At 42.3% G+C, this 20,096-nt stretch overlaps 1 protein-coding gene and 1 long non-coding RNA gene across 2 annotated transcripts in view; one reads left to right on the top strand and one right to left on the bottom strand.

The window, feature by feature from the left end:
• The window catches only part of slitrk2 (SLIT and NTRK-like family, member 2), a 96,804-nt gene that overhangs the window by 32,621 nt on the left and 44,087 nt on the right, over window positions 1-20,096 (top strand). The window lies entirely within an intron of this gene.
• LOC114768317 (uncharacterized) lies at window positions 6,103-10,516 on the bottom strand. Its single transcript, XR_003743036.1, has 5 exons — window positions 9,692-10,516; window positions 8,697-9,022; window positions 7,680-8,008; window positions 7,408-7,607; window positions 6,103-6,210 (listed from the first exon to the last, which is right to left on the bottom strand). It is a non-coding gene; the product is annotated as an uncharacterized LOC114768317 (long non-coding RNA).

Raw genomic sequence — 20,096 nt, 5'->3', positions numbered from 1 at the left:
GGTCCTCATGCCTACCCGGGGGCTCTATGGCGCTCCACCCCTCTGGAGGCGGACGCAGGCCCAGCCCCATGCTGACCCAAGCAGACACGCGAGGATGGTGGTGGTCTTATCAGTGTCTGCTGCCCCACTGAAGGGTCCCGGGACAATTGGGCTGTCCCACACGGGGCTGGGCTCGTGGGTGGAGATGGTGGTAGGTGTGTGGTGTGGAGGGGGGGGGACGTCTTCTCCAGCAGGTGTGGGCACTGGTGCTGCGCTGCCATTTCGCTGGGGAACGTCAGGGCAGAGGGAAGGCAGGTCGGCGACTGGAGCAGGAATGGAGGATTCCCTGCGAGGCAGTCCCGGCAGCGCAGTTGCTGGCTGGCGACCTCCCGTCGCCCTCTTCCACCAGCTTTCCTCACACTGCTGGGAGGGACGTGGGTCTCCACGGACCTCGTGACGATCCTGGATGGGCGCGATGGGCGGAGCCATCCCGGCACCGACTGCCCAAACGGCGTCATCCTGGTCGTCGTCCGTGTCAACCTCGTACCCCCGGAAGTCACATGGGTCATCACGGATGCCGCGATGATCTCGGACGCGCACGCTGGGCGGAGCCATCCCGGCAACGACCGCCCACCGAAAATCCACGTCATCATCGCTTTCGTCATCCGTGTCCTCCCACCGGTGACTCCGAGGGTCGTCCACCCTGCGGACATCCTGGACCCATGGCGCGATAAGCTCCCATGGGCAGTACTCTGGCCATTCGGGCTGGAGGCTGCCCACCTCCTCGCTGGAGGAACGCCGCCGTTGTTGCCGCTTCTCACCCCCCTGGAAGTGACGTGGGTCCCCACGGACCTTGCGACGATCGCAGACTGGCGCGATGGGCGGAGCCCAACTCTCGTCTCCCGTGCTCTCGTCGTCGTCCGTGTCGTCCCAGTCCACAGGGAGCCTTGCCAGCAGAGCGCAGAGTTCTTGGCTCGACATGCCGAAGATCGTGGGGGTCGCATCTTCTGCGCTCGCTGCCCACGTCACTTCCTCGCTGCTGCCGACGCCAACGTCCTCGCTCCGCCCACTCACCCGCCGACGTTGTCGCTTCCGGGTTTCGCGGAGTTTCCCGGGGGTGACGTCACTTCCCTGGCGTCCGCGTTTGGCGCGCCGGGCTGCGTCCTTCGCGGCGTTTCTTCTCCTCTGTTTTTTACCTCTGCGCTTTTGGGTGGGTCTCCGGCATTCTGTCACGACTACGGGCTGCACTCTCCATCATGTCACATTTATGCTACAACATTTTGAGTTTAGTTTTTAGTCAATCATCCTCCAACACTATACCCAGTAATCCTCTTCTATGTGACTTAGAAGAGGATTAGTATGTGTATGTATGTATGTATGTCTAACCAGTGCCTTATGCATTGGTCTCTTGGGAAACAAAAACTGTGTTATCCACCATAAATAGTGCTGACAATGTGAGTTAAATGCTGATAGTGGATAATGTTTGCAGATGGGACTTTTATGCCTGCTGTATGTATGGCACAGGTCTCATAGTTGCATGTGCAGGAGAGACAAAGGCTGTGTGAGGTCTCCTTTCCCTTTTATTTATAACGGTGATGTGCTTATGATGAGATTCCTGCCAAGATTGGACGATTAAAAATGGGTATACCAGTACAGACCAGCACATCAATTCAAGGAGAGTCTGACTGCTCCAGCAGCCCTATTGTTCTAGCAGACTGCAATGCTACTCTTCTTCTGCTTGGTTGAGTTCCTTTCAAATAGCTGAAATGCATTTGCAGTTCAATATCACTAATCATGTAGCACATTGCCTGTTTTTATTTTAAATGAAAAATAACATAACTAATAGTCTTAAATTTATAAGGATCTGAATGGACTGTAATATACAGCATATTCTACCCTGCCTTTTACCCGGCTTGTCACTCACCTTTAATCATGTTTTCAACAGCTGACAACAAAAAATCACAGAACATTTCCTACAGCTAATAGGTTGCAAAGGGAGTATTAATATGGCAGTAGGCTGTGCATCAAACGGTCAATGATTAATGAGGGGGCCAATAGTTTGCAATCTGATGAGATTTTTAACACCATAAGGTGTGTATATAAGACACTTTAAGACCCTGAACTGAACCCTAATCCTGCAGGGAACTCATCCTGCATTGTTGTTTATACTCATTTAATTATTGATTATTTGTCAATGTAAATCCCTCATCATGTCAAGTCATGCATGTGTCTAAAAGCATTTTAGAGGGTCATCTCACACCCTCAATCTCTTTTCACCATCTGGGACTGGGGGGTGGGAGGACGAGCTGGCTGCTCGGTTGGGGTCTGGGTTGGTGGGCTTTCTTGCAGCTTCGGGCCTAGTAGGTCTTCTTGCCTCCACCCCAGAGTAAAGGGAAACCATCTCCTGGGTCTGGGGTAGCCTGCCTTTTTGCGGGTGGTGATCCCTGGATCATGGGATATTAGATTAAGTATGGGGAGTGTGAATGTATTTACAGCATTTATTCTTGTATGTCTAGAGTTTGGGTAAATGGTTGAGTATTTGCATATGGGTGTGGGAACCCCCTGGTCTCTGAACACAGGACCCAGCCTGCCGATCCTACTGATGATGGGGATCTTCTGGGCCTCTGCCACAGTCCCCTAGGGCTTCTGTGTTGTGGCTGCTGTGTCCCATGTCCCTCCTTCTGGGGCTATTCTCTGCTCTTTTCTTGGTGGGGGCTGCTATTGTTCCTGTGGTGGCCCTCCTGGGACTCCCTTGCCTTTGGGGGGTCTCTGGATGTCTGTTGCCATGGTCTCCTACATGTCCATTTCATGTCATGGGCAAACTTTGTGGGCACGGCTGTGTTAACACGTAAAGGGGTACATATAAAGGCTCACACAGGTGCACAAACAGACACCAGTGTTGGGTGTAACGTGTTACTGTAATAATATTACTTTTTTCAGTAACTAGTAGTGTAAGGCATTATTCGTCTGAAAATGGTAATATTATTACAGTTTTCCCGAGCTAGTTACTTGCATTACATTTGCCAGTAGCGCTTTCATCACACACAAGGCACACAACACAGAGAACAGAAGGGAAGGGGAGGGGGGCGTGAATGGAACAGTGATTGGTCTGGGTTTGGCACGAGGGATCATTTACCATCACCGATTGGTCGACACACGGGAGCAGAGCGGCACCCACAAAGACAAAGGGGAAAAATGGAAGCCTCAACAACGGCAAGCTCTTTTTCAGAGGAAGGTTCCCAGCAACAGAAAGCTAGTTTCGATGGGTGGAGATTGTCATTATTTTGAATATGTTCAACGGAAGGAAAATAACTTGACGGTGAAGTGCACTCTGCCCGGGGAGAAAGCTCCTCTCCACCGCTTGTAACTCTACCTCCAACTTGAAGAAGCACCTGCAGCGACAGCACGGACACGTGAACGAGCAGCCCCACAAGCAGCAAAAACTTTCATTTGAACATAAAGTACTGCCAACTTCAAAATCCGAGATAAATAAGCTTGTTGCCTCGTACGTACTAGAAGAAATGTTACCTCTTTCTACCGTCGAATCGCTGTCTTTTCAAAAGATAATCTGCAAAATACCGATAGCAGTTCTTGTGTTCTTGTACTTGTTATAAATTGATAATCAAATTGATTGATTGTTTGCACCAGACGGTGTTCGTTAAACATTGAGGAAGTTAATACTTGTTTGTACTTGATTGCACAAGTACAGTTGTTTGAAGTTATTTGTGCTAGACAGTGCCAGTCTGTTGTTGGTGTAATAAAGACCCTAAAGAACACTCCTCCTCTGTATGTTCTCCCTCCATCTGATGCATCTCAGGCAATTATAGAGTAATTAAGAAAAAAAATGTAACTAGTAATATAACTAGTAATATAACTAGTTACTTTCTCCATGGAGTAATAAAGTAAAGTAAGGCATTACTATTTTTGAGAGTAATATGTAATATGTAATATATTACTTTTTTGAGTAACTAGCCCCAACACTGACAGACACACACTCTCTGGACTGTCTTATTATTAGTGTGGTGTGCTGTTGAATATTAAAAATTCATTATTTACTATGACATATACAGATGTTGGTTGCTACTGTTTTTTCTGCTGTTTGTTTGTTTATGCAAGTACTGAAGCATATTGTGAGAATTTGTTCTCCATCCTCCTCCTTCTCCACCTCAATTTTTTCCCTCTACTTCTCCCGAAATAATAAAAATATTATAATTTAATTTTTAAAAAGGCTGTGAATGATGACTGCACCGATACACACACACTTTCATGTTAACTGTGTTAACGGATGCACCTAATACAGAATGTGGAAAGCATGCTGCTAGTTGAAGGTTTGGCACACCTGCATCAGCAATGGGGGTATCTGCATTCACATGGAACTGATTCATGGCAAAATAGCTGGAAAATAATTTTTCTTCTTCCTCTGAGTATAGGTGAGTTAGCTGCTGGATTTCTATTGACTGGATTTCGATTTCTTTGTTCCCAGCCCATGACCATGTTTTACACAACTGACAATACCACAAACAACCATTGAGAAATCAGACTACATGCTAAGAATGACCTTGCATATTCACACCCTCCTGTGTCTTCCATCTGTTGTGGAAAATCTTCATCCAATAAGCATCCTCCACACCCCCTTCCTCCCAGACTCTCCGTGTGGGCTTGTGGAGCAGATATTGTTGTCCTGGACATTGTTCATGGAAACCATTGCACAATATAATATTCTCCTCTAAAATGTAGGATTGCAAGTAGTAATAAACACACAGGGTAACAATTAAAGTGTACAGTACATGGTAAAATTAAACATAGCACACATGGAGTGTTAGGTAATGTCCCATTCCCATCAGACATGTCTTCATTATTCACAGCTCCAGTCTCCTCCCTTTCCACTTGTGATTCACCTCACTCACAGGATGGTTTAGGCTGTATGGGAACAACTGACAAACTCATAGAGAAGTACATACAGGTTAGAATGTATAAGATACAGAAGGAGTTTGGAAGCTGTATAGCAGCGTTTCCAAACCCTGGTCCTGGAAGAACATCTGCCAAAGAGTCTTCACTCCAGCCCTGTTACTTAATGGCCTAATAATGAGTAGGGCAGTATGTGAAGATATGTGGGTTGGAACAAAAAATTCCTAGCAGATTTTCCTCAAGCACAAGCTTGGGAAACATTGCTGTATAGGGAAATGCACCAGCTCGTGGTTTAGTGGTGTAGTCTCCCCAATCCTGACCTTACTGCACACTGTAAAATTTTTTCGTTGTGAATTTACAGTAAATAATTGGATAAATTTTGCATGACTTTCACAGTAAGGATTACAGCAATATACTGTGAAATATACTCACAGCAATTTACTGTAATTTTATATCTGTGATATTGCAATGCATTGTTGTAAAAGCACAAATGTATATTGTAACTCCACAGCTTCAATGACAAAGCAGTTACTGTGATATTACAGTACATTACTGGGGAATTACAACCTTTTGCTGTACATCATTACAACAAGGCCCTGTACTTTTATAGTGTGTACTGTGAAAGTAATGTACAAGTTGACAATAATTTACTGTGAATTTACAATGTACACTGTGGAAGTCATGCTAAAATTGTCCGGTAACTTACTGTAAAAGTAATGCAGATGAAGATTCCATTTACTGTGAATTTACAATCATTGTACAATTAACCCTCTCCCCCCAACAAACAACTCTGAGGTAAAGTCAATGTTAGCCCAATGGCATATTTATTAAAAAATAAATATTTTTCAATGTACAGGTACATTACAGTACACATACACAAAATGCAGAAAATGCAGAGAAATTGTGCAAACTTGCAATTCAACTACCTGTCTCACATCTATTCACATAGCTGTGTCACAATAACAATAATGGACAGGATGGGAATGAGGCCTTAATGGCAAGATAAGAGCAAGGGAGAGAGCGATGAAGGAATGTCGTAAACGGGTCAGGCGCACCTCTCAATCTCAAACATAATGAGTCCACACGCAACAGCATTGTGTAAAAATCTTGTAGTGCAAAGTTGTCTTGAAAAGTTACAAAAAGAACAAGGCTACTCAAAACTGAGCTTGACAACTACCGCTGCAAAAAAAAAAAAACAAAAAAAAAAACTATGATGCCCACTCAAAGTCAATAAGTTTCCTCAAAAGAGTGCTCACATGAGGGTTCATTGTTGTCCGCTTCTTGGTCTTTGAGCCTATTTCAGGCTTGATGCCCAGGAAGCACCTGTTAATAAGCAAAGATTTTAGTTTTAAATAGACTTACAGTATATATTGCAGACAGCATTTATCAAAGCTGTGCTTTTTCCCCCACATCAAATCTTAATAGATTTATAATCCAAACTTGTTAGATCTTACTCTCACCATACTTTTTCGTTAGCCATTTTTAGCCAAGGTGCCTCATAATAATAACAATAATAATAACAATAATAATTTAATAATAATTTATCATTTAATAATAATTTATCATTTAATAATATTTTAAAATTGATTTATGATCATTTATTTCTGTATTTTGGTGCATCCCTAATTTTAAGTTGATTTTAATTGTGTTCACATTAAAAGAAATAATTATCATGTCACATATTGCACCTTAATTTGTTTTTATATAAAATGAGTCTTGAAAAAAAATACTTAAATAACTAAATGGGGAGTTAAATTTGTCTTGTCTTTTTTTCGACTTAAATCTGTGACTTAAAACCGTGATCCGATCCGAACCGTTATTTATTTTTTTTATCCGTTGCACCACTAGTAACAATACTATTGGGGACAGCTCAGAAGTTGGAGCAAGTCGTCTCATGACTGAAGGGTCAGCAGTTTGATTCCCTGTTGTGACTGTTTAAATAGTCCTATCACACAGAAGTTATGTTACAGTGTAAAAGTGTAGTAAATTTACATTTACATTTATGGCATTTATCAGACGCCCTTATCCAGAGCGACTTACAACCAGTAGTTACAGGGACAGTCCCCCTGGAGCAACTTAGGGTTAAGTGTCTTGCTCAGGGACACAATGGTAGTAAGCGGGATTTGAACCTGGGTCTTCTGGTTCATAGGCGAGTGTGTTACCCACTAGGCTACTACCACTAGGCTACTAAACATAGGTGTATTTTATCAAACTAATTAAAGTCAAGGTATTTAGTGTACCACAACCATGCATGCCAGAGAGCCAATATGCACAATATCAGCGTCCTGGCTCAACTAAATCCTAAATGGAATATAAAAAGGCCATAATCACAGTTAATTACACCTGTGTTTACTACACTATTAACATCGCAACATGCTTGCTGTGAAAAGGGTCCATGTCAAAGTGTCAATAAAGTAGTCAAGAGAAAAGTATGTTTTGTCCTGTTTCAGGGTTATTCATGGTCATATACAATGCTTTTGAACAAATATTGACTGACCTTACATGTATATTGCCACATACCCGTATTGGTCAACAGGGCCTCTTGCCAGTCTGGCCTGTCCTGCCATTCCCGTGCACGGTCTTCTTTCTCTGCGCTGTTCAGCAAGAGTGTTATTCCTGTTTTTGTACTCCACTCTTGTTTTTACTTCCGTAAGTTTTGACATCCGTCTCCATCAATATCACCGTGCTTGCCAATGTCGCCAAATGATTTTGGATGGCTCCTGAAATGTGGGTGGGATAATTAGAAAACATGTCAGGATTGTGGCACTTACGACAAAAACAATGTTTCTCACCACGCTGTGGCACATGGCTCTGGTTGTGTAGAGGTCGTGCTGCATTATTTGGTCCACGAGCACGATCACGAAGGCCTTTCTCTCGTCTGGCAATGGTCATTCTTCTCTAAGTCAAATGGCTGATGACACCTGGTCCCAGTTGAGACGAAAGTCACCATGCCATGGTACGCCAGGCGGTGAAGTGCTTGACGTGCTTGGGGCAGTGCTTGGAGGGCTGGGCAACAGTTGATTTGGAGACTGGAATGTTGTGTTTGGAGAACTTGGAGTTGGGGAACTTGGAGCACTTGGATCAGGAGCAGAGACCAACTCAGTATTAAGAGTAACAAGTCCTAGAAGGCACAAAACCAATTTATTAAATAAGATAGGGCAAGATGTAGGGCTATGGGTCAATAGACTGTGTGCTTAACTGTAGTCCTCCTTCCTGGAGGAAGCACACACATTGGTTTCCTGTCAGCACTATTGGATGAAGCAATTTGAATTCATTCACAGAAGTGCCATTTGTTCGAATGTGACAATGGGTGGGGAGAACGCAGAAGTGTCCATTGACTCATTGCTCTGATAATGCCACTTAAACAATAGTTAAAATAACAGGCCAATACACTATTGGAATTACAAACTCATCATAACAGGGTCTGATTGTTTGGAAATGCATGCAAGTAATAAGCATCAGCTGCATTCACGTCTATGTATTTCCAGATGTGAAAACAACAGCAGTGAAAAACAGCCCAGTTTTGAGGAGTTTGTAATTCCAATTATTATTTTTTATGCCTATTATACATTTCCCCAACCCATTACAACACACTGAACAAATGCCACACACATGAATAAAGTCTATAAGCTGTGGCGCACACCTGAGATTAATCACTTCATCCAATAGAATCTGACAGGTAACAAACGTGTGAGCTTGGGACTACAGTTATACAAAGTCTATTGTCTACCAGTTGTGCCAATGTTCTAAGGCCCTAGTTCAGTGACATGAAAGTGTGAAAAGTGTAATGGGTGAACAGATGAATTTACCATCCTTGATGCCCTTCATTAACTTCCGACTTTGGATAGGTTTGAGGTATTTCACCAGATCCCTCTCCTCCACCAAGGTCAGATCTTCAATAGACTCGACCCCAAGCTCATCCAGCATGGTGGTAAGAAGGTCATCAGGGAGACCAGGCATTTGGGGTTCATTATGTTCCTCGGCAGCCTCTGAATATGCCTCTCAGACACATGCTCACAGCCAACGAATTTACAGTTGAACATTGTGGTGCATGTTAACTAGTCACCTACCTAATCTATTTCTCCTTACTCTTTGCCTGGCACTGAACAGGAGGGTAGCCTCACCCTCTGATGACCTGGAAAGAAAAGAAAAGAAAAAGGAGAAATTACACAAAGGCAACCAACAATAAGAATTTCAGTTTGAATTTCATGTCAAACAAACGGATTACTGGTAATCTCAATAAAAGAAACACTGCAAATAAATAGATACAAAGGAAGTAAATTACCGGTATAACACTCCCACTAAACTTGTTTTTACAATCACCAGAATTTAGAGAACCCACCACCAGATTCACCTATGTATCATACAAGGGATGAGTTTAAGTGTAAGTTACAAAGCACATTTAATTTTGTCTAGGGTTATGATCTCGCACAGTGTGTTGAAGAGGCTCAGGCTAGCATGTTGCAATGCGCTACTGCTGTATGCAATTAACCTCCCTTGCACTAATTTATAATTCACTTCCCATGCAACCTTATATCTTTGGTCCCAGCTCCTATACCATAATTTAGAAGTGAAACTTCTGAAACACATGAAATCACAGGTACAATGGAACTATATATCACAACATGTATTTCCATCCCAACAATTATATCGGGGAAAAACCCACACCACATAAACATTAAAACAATAACACAAATAAAATAAAATACCCGGGTTTTAAATGTTCACAGTCTAGGTACCTTTTACGTTGGCGCGCTTGGTGAAGCTCAAACTGGTGGACAATATGTGTGTTGAGTCTACTCACAACTTCCTCCAGTACTGTACCCACGATCCGCTGCACTTCTGCCGGCTGCAGAATAAACCCTTCGTCGGTGCAGTTCTTAATGTACCCGTAACGCTCCCCGCGTGCTCCATGGTCTCCGCAGAACCGGGCCGTCCCGCGTCCCGCTGGTTTCCCGGTCTCTGCCGCGTGCAGAGTTGCAACACAAGTCCGTGCACTTCTGTCCTGTATAGCAATTGCTATTTTTCCAGAAAACCTCCGCCGTGCACAATGCAACCTCATGCATGAAAATATTTTAACTCTCGAATGAATAAAACATATATACATGTGCATGCACTTGCTCTCTTAACTCAAAACGTGTAAATTCGCTAACTAAATTGCGGGTAAAAACTAAGAAAAAAACTGGCGCCACCACGTTGTCTCCTGTCTCATCTCTCCGACTCTTCCTGTCACATGCTCTCTATCCCACTCTATGATAAGACAGCACGAAATAAACTCTGCATACCATTGTACAGTTTAAACAAGAAATAACATATTATATTGAACATATGATGAAACGAAAATACACTTGCTGTACACCACATCCCTGTTATCTTTCTTCTCAAATCACTTACATCGAACTGAGGGCACTACATATGCAGCAAAACACTTACATGTACCGCCGAAGGCTCTCACTCTAGAGCAGACTAGACCCCGCGAACGAACATGAATACAACAGGTAGTACTGAGTCCGGAACGAGCACACATCCGGCGGCCAACTGACCAGCATCCTCCAGTTCAGCTTCAAATCCAACATGGGCTACATGGCCTAACCATGAAACACATAGAAAAATACACGTTGCGACAATAAACACCAGCTCAGTCATGTTGTAACTAGGATATCCGCTGGATTTTTTTTAATGGACCGTTTGAATTGAAGTTATTGGAATTAAACCGCTAACGTTTAGCCCTGCTAATCTATGATAACCTTGACTAATTACAGAAATGTGCACACATAAATAGTAATGTTTGGCCCATCATTGGTTTTATAAACTTAAAAAACACCAGATATGTCTAAACGGTGATAAGTGACATGAAAAATTATTAGCGAAACTCGTCATTACTAACTACTATTAGCAAATGCTGTGAGAGAACTTTCAACAATTCCGGGCACTTGCTAACAAAATGTGAACTGTGTCATGCGATAAACGTTCATTTGAAAGTAAATATTGTTATCATATTAAAATAGCATGGGTGCTGCAAACATGTATGCTGCTCACCTTCTCCATTCAGCCCGGAAGAGAAGAGGGACATGATGGCGCCTTCAGTTTAAAACAGTTCGGTTATGTCATGTGACTTCCCAAGGCATATTTCAATACAATATTTCACTGTAATAATACTGTTTAATGCTGTGAAATCCTTATTTTTTTCACTGTGTTGCTGTGATATTACAGACCTTGTTGTGATATAACAGCAGGTTTTAGATTGCAAGATTTTACTGTAAAATAAGAGTTAAATGCTGTAAAATCCACAGATACTGTAGTTTTTACAGGTATTCATTGGGATATTACAGGGAAACTTAATTACAACAAGTTACTGTAAAATAATACTGTTAATTATTGTGAAATGCTGGTAATTTCTAACAGTGCAAGAATGACCTAAACCCCTAACTGGTGCTGCTATTCTGTTAAATTCCCAGACACAGTGTCAATTATTAAGTCCACTTTATTACGCAGTCACCTAATCAAGCATAGACAGTCTTCAATTCACCTTAGTTAGGCTGTCTTAGGGTACCGGGCCATTATAATCAGAGGTGTAAAAAGTACTGAAAAAACAGATGTGTGAAAGACTGTACCTTTCCCATGGCAAATATGTCTCAGCAGGTAAGGCCTCACTAATGCTGGGTCTGCCAACGCAGTAGTTTTGGGGAGTGTTCAGTAGAGGCAGACGGTCATCAGGAGAGATCAGAGTTAGACACAGTAGCATTGGGGGGCGTTCAGGCAGTGGTCAGCAAACAAGGAAAGTCTCAGGGCAATCCAAAAGACTGAAAAAGGGCAAAAAGTTTAGTCAGGTGTAACAATCTTTAGCTTTTAACATAGGGATAGACCACGATGTTGAGTGGGCGAAGATCAAAGATGGCGGTCGGCCTTTATAAATTTGATGGGTAGCCAGTGCAGTGATTGTAAGACCGGGGTGATTTTGTTAAATTTTCTAGATCTAGTTGAAACTCTGGTTGCAGCATTCTGAACTAGCCAAAGTTTACCCATGCACCTACTAGAACTTCTAAACAGTAATGTGTTGCAGTAATCTAACCTTGATGTGATAAAGACGTGGACCAACTTTTCTGCAGCGTGCATTGAGATCATGTCTCTTATCTTAGCAATATTTCAAAGGTGAAAGAATGCTATCCTAGTGAAATTATCTACATGCAAATTAAATGAGAGACCTGCGTCAATGAGGACACCTAGATCCTTTAATTCTATACCTGATGAGATTGAAAGGCTATCCAGAGTTATGATGTAGTCAGAAAGCTTATTTGAAGCCCAAGTACAAGAGCTTCTGTCTTATCAAGATTTAACAGAAGAAACGTTGTGAGCATCCACCGTCTAATGTCCTTCAGACAATTCTCTATTCTGTTCAGCTGCTGCCTCTCATCTGGCATTTCTGATAAACAGAACTGTGTGTCGTCAGCATAGCAGTGAAAACTGATACTGTGTTTGTGAGCGACGTGACCTAAAGGTAACATGTATAAGGAAAATAGTAATGGACCTAGGACGGAACTTTGTGGAACACAAAACTCTACTTTACTATGTAAAGATGAATCACCATTGATGTCCACAAATTGATACCGATCGGTCAGATATAATCTGAACTATACAAGGGCTGTTCCATTAATCCCAACAACATTCTCTAACCTGTCAAGGAGATCAATCGAGTCAAACACTGCACTCAGGTCAAGCAGAACAAGCAATGAGATGCGGGCCTGATCAGAGTCAATAGCAGGTCATTGACCACTTTGAACAGCGCTAAGGTCTAAATCTCGATTAATATACTTCATGAATTTTGTTGCTGTCTATGTACGCACACATCTGCTGGGCTATGAGTTTCTCTAAAAAAAAGTATATAAACAGAAGGTTGGATATCGCTCTATAATTGAAAAGCTGACTGCAATCAAGATCAGGTTTTTTCATTAGGGGTCTAATGACTGCTGCCTTGAACAAACATGGTATGTGACTGGTGCTAAGCAACGAGTTAATCATTTTAAAGGTAGTATCTATAACATCAGGTGCTACTTAGTTAAGGAAACTTGTAGGAAGCAGATCTACAAGTACATTGATTTGATGATGAGATTAGTTTAATTAATTCAGGCCCTTTAAAAGGGGGCCGTCTCACCAGTTGTGTTAGATCAGGGGATGGAGGGACCATTGCCAGGTATAGTAACTCTCCTTGCATCAGACGCACTTCAGTTTGCCACTGTGCCAGCATATGCTGAAGCAGTCCTCTCCACCTCTTTTGCATAATCACCGTAGCACGGGGAAAGCAGCCATACAGGCACATTGTGTACTTCATTTGAGACGTTTCAAGACTTTTGCTTTGAGTACTAAGTGGGGCAGGCCTAGATCTCGTTTTTTTTTTTTACCCGGTCTTCCTGGATATACATTAACAACCCCCCTCCACAATGTGATGTGACTAACCCCACTGCTACAGGAGGTTAAGGCTTATCCAATGTAATGAAACCATCTGACTCTTCTTTGAGGGAACACTACAATCTCTTTTGCATATATCCAATTACCCTTAATCAGGAGTGGGCAGCCATGAAAGGTCCCCGGGGAGCAGTGTGTGGGAAAGGTACTTTATTCAGTGGCACCCTTGAACCAACAGCCTTCTGATTAGGTGTCTGTTTCCTTACCTGAGAGACCCATACAATACATTGATATTAATGATCCTACAGATTTTATCCTACAGCTTTAATTGGTATACATAGATGAAGTAGACAGGGCAACAGATTTGGAGTGGTAGTAGCCTAGTCGGTTAGACACTCACTAATGAATCAGAAGACCACAAAGTCACAGGGTCAAAACCCACTTACTACCATTGTGTCAATGGTAGTAACACTGAACACAAACACTGAAAACACAGCAAAACCCTGAGTGTCTCCAGGGGGGTATTTCAGAAATCAGGTTATGTGACATACCTGGGTAAGTTAGATAACCTCAACTTTCAGTTAAAACTGAGGTAACATTCTGGGTATGTACATAACTATCGTAACTTACTCTCTGAAGATAACCTGTTTGGTAGCAGGTTATATTCCAGGGTCAGTTTGTTTCAAAAGGTTACTAAGCATGGCGTGCCCTTTTGGTGACTGTGAATGTGGAGGCACAAATTATACAAGAGTTATAAGACCACGTTTTGATGTCTTTCATTTCCTAATGATTATTTTGAAAGAGTTATCAGTTTAAAAAAAAAACGTAAATTTATTTAACACATCTCTTGAAACCACATATTGCAAATGTCACAAACCGTGGGTCTGCGCTTAGCACAGAAAACATTTAGTACAGGCTTTTTTGCATCAGGGCATTTTTTGTACAATGTGGGCGATGCAGAGTATGTGTGAAAGGTATCTGTGTGCAGAACCGCTCAGCATATTTGAAAGGTATCTGTGTGTAGAGCTGTTCGCACAGTATTTTAGTGAATTCTCAGATTTTGTCTCCAACGTAGTTGTATCCAGTGGTGTAGTCTACATTTCTCTAATGGGTATACTGTGCTTAGAAAAGTACACTGGTTCATGCAATGCAGTCAATAATTTTAGTTTATTTTTTGCATATTTAACTTTGCAAAAATTCCCAGATGCTTGTATTTTAACTGGATAAATGTACAACAACCATAACAGAGCTGCAGGAATTGTATTGAAAACATGGATACAGCATATATTCAAAACACGTTCAAATACTAAGAAGTAAAGAAGTACATTCATTGTTCAAATACAGATTGAACCAAATGAATGTGTAGATCTATAAAATGTTCCAAAAGCGTTTGTTCTCGTGCAGAGAAGACCTTTTATCAGTGCATACATTGTTTATTAGGCTAAAGCCTCTTTCACATTCAGCTGTGCTACATGGTATGGTTTTCATGCAAATGATCAGAGGTTTAAAGTTTTCAGGCTCCTTGTTTTGGTCCTCAATAAAGTCTTTCATGCCATTGACAGCCTGGTTTTCACAAAGATTAAATTTCTTGCAAAGTCTCTTTATTTCTGTCTCACCATATCTGATACTGGGGTTTGATGGCCAACTGGTATTTATCAAGTATGCTCAGATCACATAGGATTTCCCCTTCAAAGGAGAGTCGCTTCTCCAAATTACTGATCAAGCTTTGCAGGAACTGATTTGGAACTATTGATTTTAGTTTGGGGTTTGGCTGTAAGGGAACAGACTCAGTGTCCTGAAGCATTTGCTTCACTGGCCTCCACTGACTTTTCCCCTGGAGAGTCTTTAAAGGACCTGAGAACACGAATAGTGCGTTTTAGTAGTTGTTCGGCTTTTAAAAGCGTGATAGACTGTGCTTGGAGCTGCTGGGATAAGTTTGCTAGTTCAAAAAGTGCATCATACATTAGTCCTAGGTCAGAAATAAATTCTGTGCTTTGCAAACAATGTGCTAGTCCTTTGGTCCACAGAAGCATTTCCAAAGCGTTTGTTGAGTGCACCATAGGACTTCCACACTGCTTTCACAGTGCGGAAGCTGCTTGCTACCCATCGGGTGTTCAAAATTCTGCCAATTTATTGAACGTGAGATCCCACTTCTTGTGCAGCTTCCAGAAGTTTTTACTGGACTGGCTGTATAGATTGTGAATCTTTTCCATGAAAGCTTTAAAATGATTTACAGACACTGCGTCTGATACAGCCAGCTCCAGTCGATGGTTCATACAGTGCCATGAGAAAAGGTTAGGATACCTTGCAGTCAGCCTGGTTGCAACACCTGAGTTCCTGCCCAACATAACACTAGCTCCATCAGAAACAAATGCAATCCAGTTTTTTTGAAGCCACTCTTCACTGAAGCCTGCAGTGTCCAAACAAGTTAGTAAAGCTTTCTCTATACTTTCTGCAGTTTGGCTCTCCAACTCGATCAGCTCCAGGAATACAAATTCAGGCGTGGCTCCATCAATTGAGGCCTTTACACTGACGATCATAGCAGATTTGTGACTGGCAGATGTAGCCTCATCAACAAGAACAGATGACTGGATTTTGAATAATGCCCACTCTTCAGAAAAGTTGACTTGGTGGTGCTGCAAACTTCATATCCTGCAAGTGAATAAAAATGATCAGAATTGTATAATTTTAAAACTCTCCTAATAGTAGCATCTACTGTTCTAATTTAACTAATTCTCAACATATATTATACAAGTAATCATGAACTGCAAACCATTTTACACAATTACAAACAAGAGATAAAAGGTAGCAGTCATTAGACCCCTGATTAAAAAGCCGGATCTTGATCGCAGTCAGCTTTCAAATTATAGACCGATATCCAACCTTCCGTTCATATCAAAAATCTTAGAAAAAGTTGTAGCCCAGCAGCTGAGCACATATCTAGACTGTAACAATATCCACGAAGTATATCAATCAGGTTTTAGACCTCATCATAGCACTGAGACAGCGCTGGTTAAAGTGGTTAATGACCTGCTGTTGGCCTCTGATCAGGGACGCATCTCGCTGCTTGTCCTGCTTGATCTGAGTGCAGCGTTTGACACTATTGATCACGCTATTCTCCTTGCCAGGTTAGAGAATGTTATCGGGATTAAGGGAACAGCCCTTGAATGGTTCAGATCATATTTGACCAACCGATATCAGTTTGTGGACATCAATGGTGTTTCGTCTTCACATAGTAAAGTAGAGTTTGGTGTTCCACAAGGCTCTGTCCTAGGTCCGTTACTTTTTTCTCTATACATGTTACCTTTAGGCGACGTCATCCGCAAACACGGTATTAGCTTTCATTGCTATGCTGACGACACACAGCTGTATCTGTCAGCAATGCCAGATCAGAGGCAGCAGCTGAACAAAATAGAGAATTGTCTGAAGGACATTAGACAGTGGATGCTCACCAACTTTCTCCTGCTAAACCCTGACAAGACAGAAGCGCTCGTAATCGGGCCTCAAGCAGCCAGGCATAAACTGGCTGACTACACAATAACCCTGGATAGCCTTTGTATCTCACCGAGTATTGAAGTGAAGGATCTAGGTGTCATCATTGATGCAGGTCTCTCATTCAGTTCGCACGTAGATAATGTCACTAGAATAGCATTCTTTCACCTTAGAAATATTGCGAAAATAAGAAATATCATTTCAATGCATGATGCAGAAAAGTTGGTCCATGCATTTATTACATCAAGGTTAGATTACTGCAATGCATTATTGTCTGGATGCTCTAGTAGGTGCATGAGTAAACTCCAGCTAGTACAGAATGCTGCAGCCAAATTTGACCACATCACCCCAGTCTTACAATCACTGCACTGGTTACCCATCAAATTTAGGATTGACTACAAAATCCTACTTTTAACCTATAAAGCTCTAAATGGTCTTGCCCCGCAATACATGAGTGAACATTTGGTTCCTTACGAACCGCCACGCCCCCTTCGATCAATGGGTGCGGGGTCACTACTGGTACCAAAAGTACAGAAGGTCAGAGCTGGGAGCAGATAGAGCTCCGCAGTTGTGGAACAGCTTGCCTGTCAGTGTCCGGGATTCAGACACAGTCTCAGTGTTTAAATCCAATCTCAAAACCTATCTGTTTTCTCTGGCTTTTTGCTAAAGTCCTAGACCCTCATTTCACTTGATTTTGACGCAGTGTCAATTATAAAGTCCAGTTTATCACAGAGTCCCCCTGTTAGACACAGACAAAGTTAAATTCACCAGTTAGGCTGTCCTAGTTAGGGTACCGGGCCACTGTAGCGCCAATATACCATTATAACCACAGATTTCAGTATCAGTCGTACAGTGCAACCGTCTGCCGCTGCTTCTGTTTATTTTTCTCCGAGACACGGAATCAAGCACCCAGACTACTGGCAGACCCCAGTGAAGAGACAAGCAGATACATCCTGGTTCCTGACAACTGCTTTACAAGGACAAAACATAAAACAAACCAGAGGGTCACCACAGCCACCACCACCACTACAACTACAGCTTCAGGGATCTTCAAATGGACCAGTAACATCATTACGGACACGTAATCTAGACCATGACACTGAATACATCCTGGACTTCTCCAACCCTACAACTGTAGGACTCATTATATCATATCCAACCCTGCACTGACACCATTTGCAGGCTCACTCTACCCTGGAAGGGGGTCCCTCTCTGTATCACTCCTTCCCAAGGTTTCTTCCTTTCCTTTTTTCTCTCTCCTAGAGTTTTTTTTTTTTGTGTGGAGTTTTTCCTTGTGTGCAAAAGGGTCAAGTGTGGGGGGTGTCAACTGTAGGGCCTGTCAAAGCCCATTGAGACATACTGTATGTGATTTTGGGCTATATAAGAAATAAATGTTGTTGTTGATAAAAATGAAGTGATCAAAATGTATTTTTTCTATTATTTTAATGACTCCCATGAGTCATTATAACTTACTTTACTCAACTTTTAAACTCTCTAACTTCAAAATACCATGTAAAAATAATCAAATTTAGTTTTAGATCAATTATATCATTCATTAAATATACACAAAACATCACAGATTTTCTTCATAAACTAAATTTCATATGCTGCATATTCTTTCCCTCCATCCTAACCAAGGATGTCTGTTTTGGAACTCTTTAGCCTGACTTTCACTCCACACGGCTGGCCAGGAGCTCACATCTAAAAAAAATATACAATAGTTCTAAAATAGAGCACACCATTCTGCATATTGGAGAACACACTGACAAAAACATGCTTTTTTCATGTTTAATTTAACATGCTTCTGCCCTGTTAATCGCCTGGTGATTAGAATCATGTGTGTGGAAACAGGCAAAACATTAAAACATGTAGGATAGCTGCTCTATTTTACAGTCTATGGGCTCTCCAGGACCAGGATTCCCTACCCCTGAGCTAGGCTGTGTGATGACATGCTTGAGCTAGCTTTAACAACTTTGTAAACTAGCCACTTAAAAAAAAAAAGTCACTTGTACTTACCAGGGGCAGGAGTACCGCTGACGTCAGTCTCATTATGTTTGTGTTGAGCCGTCAAGCTGGTGGTGGGTTCTTCTAAGGCTGTCTCTGTTGCTACAGCTGGAGGAGCCGGTTTATAAAAACAAACAAAAAGTGTCGCTTGTTTTCTCTTCATCTTCATCTGCTAGTTTCTGCGATGCTTCTCTGTGCTCTCTTCCTGAGTGAATTTCATATGTTCCCGCCCACACCGTTCCAGCCAATTACAAATGAGCTGCTGAATACCAGACCAATCGCAGAGCAGTGCGCTGTAGTGTAAGCTCATTGGCTCAGCCTTGGCAACAGGAGGAGAGGTGACACAGCAGCAGAGAGCAGCGGAGAGAAGCAAAGGGGAGTTTCACTTGTCCATGAATGCGAATGGATTGCCACGTAACATCGGCCACTTTTTAGTGGTGTCACGGGTGGGCTGGACATGGCATGAAGGAGGACGCATTCGCACGATTTCACGCGACAGGGGTTTAAAACAGACTACACACAAGACAAGGGAACATTAACACACACAATGACCCGATGGCGAACAGACACGAACAGGATAGTTTTATACAATTATATAAATATACACCAGGTGAACACGATCAGGGAACATTACACAGGACGAACATGAGTAACCCCTGCCGGTCCGGATCATGACAAGTGGTTATACGGAAATTCTTAAGCCTTTCTAGTGGGCATACGGTGTATACCAGCGTATCACATAGACTACACCACTGGTTGTATCAGTGGAAAAAGCCCTAATTGTCGGCGACTGATCTTGATCGCAGTCAGCTTTCAAATTATAGACCGATAGCCAACCTTCCGTTTATTTCAAAAATCTTAGAAAAAGTCGTAGCCCAGCAGCGGAGTGCATACCTAGACAGCAACAATATCCAGGAAGTATATCAATCGGGATTAGACCTCATCATAGCACTGAGGCAGCGTGGTTAACAACCTGCTGTCGGCCTCTGATCAGGGACGCATATTGCTGCTTGTCCTGATTGATCTGAGTGCAGCGTTTGACACTATCGATCACGCTATTCTCCTTGCCAGGTTAGAGAATGTTTTTGTGATTAAGCGAACAGCCCTTGAATGGTTCAGATCATATCTGACCGATCAGTATCAGTTTGTGGACATCAATGGTCCACAACCGTGTTGCACAAGGTTCTGTCCTAGGTCCTTTACTATTTTCCTTATACATGTTACCTTTAGGTGATGTCATCCGCAAAACACGGTATTAGCTTTCATTGGTCCATGCATTTATTACATCAAGGTTAGATTACTGCAACGCA

Source organism: Denticeps clupeoides, chromosome 18 (genome assembly GCF_900700375.1).
Source record: "Denticeps clupeoides chromosome 18, fDenClu1.1, whole genome shotgun sequence".
NCBI lineage: Eukaryota > Metazoa > Chordata > Actinopteri > Clupeiformes > Denticipitidae > Denticeps > Denticeps clupeoides.
Note: the sequence above shows the minus strand (reverse complement) of the source record. Positions and strands in the feature narration are given on the sequence as shown.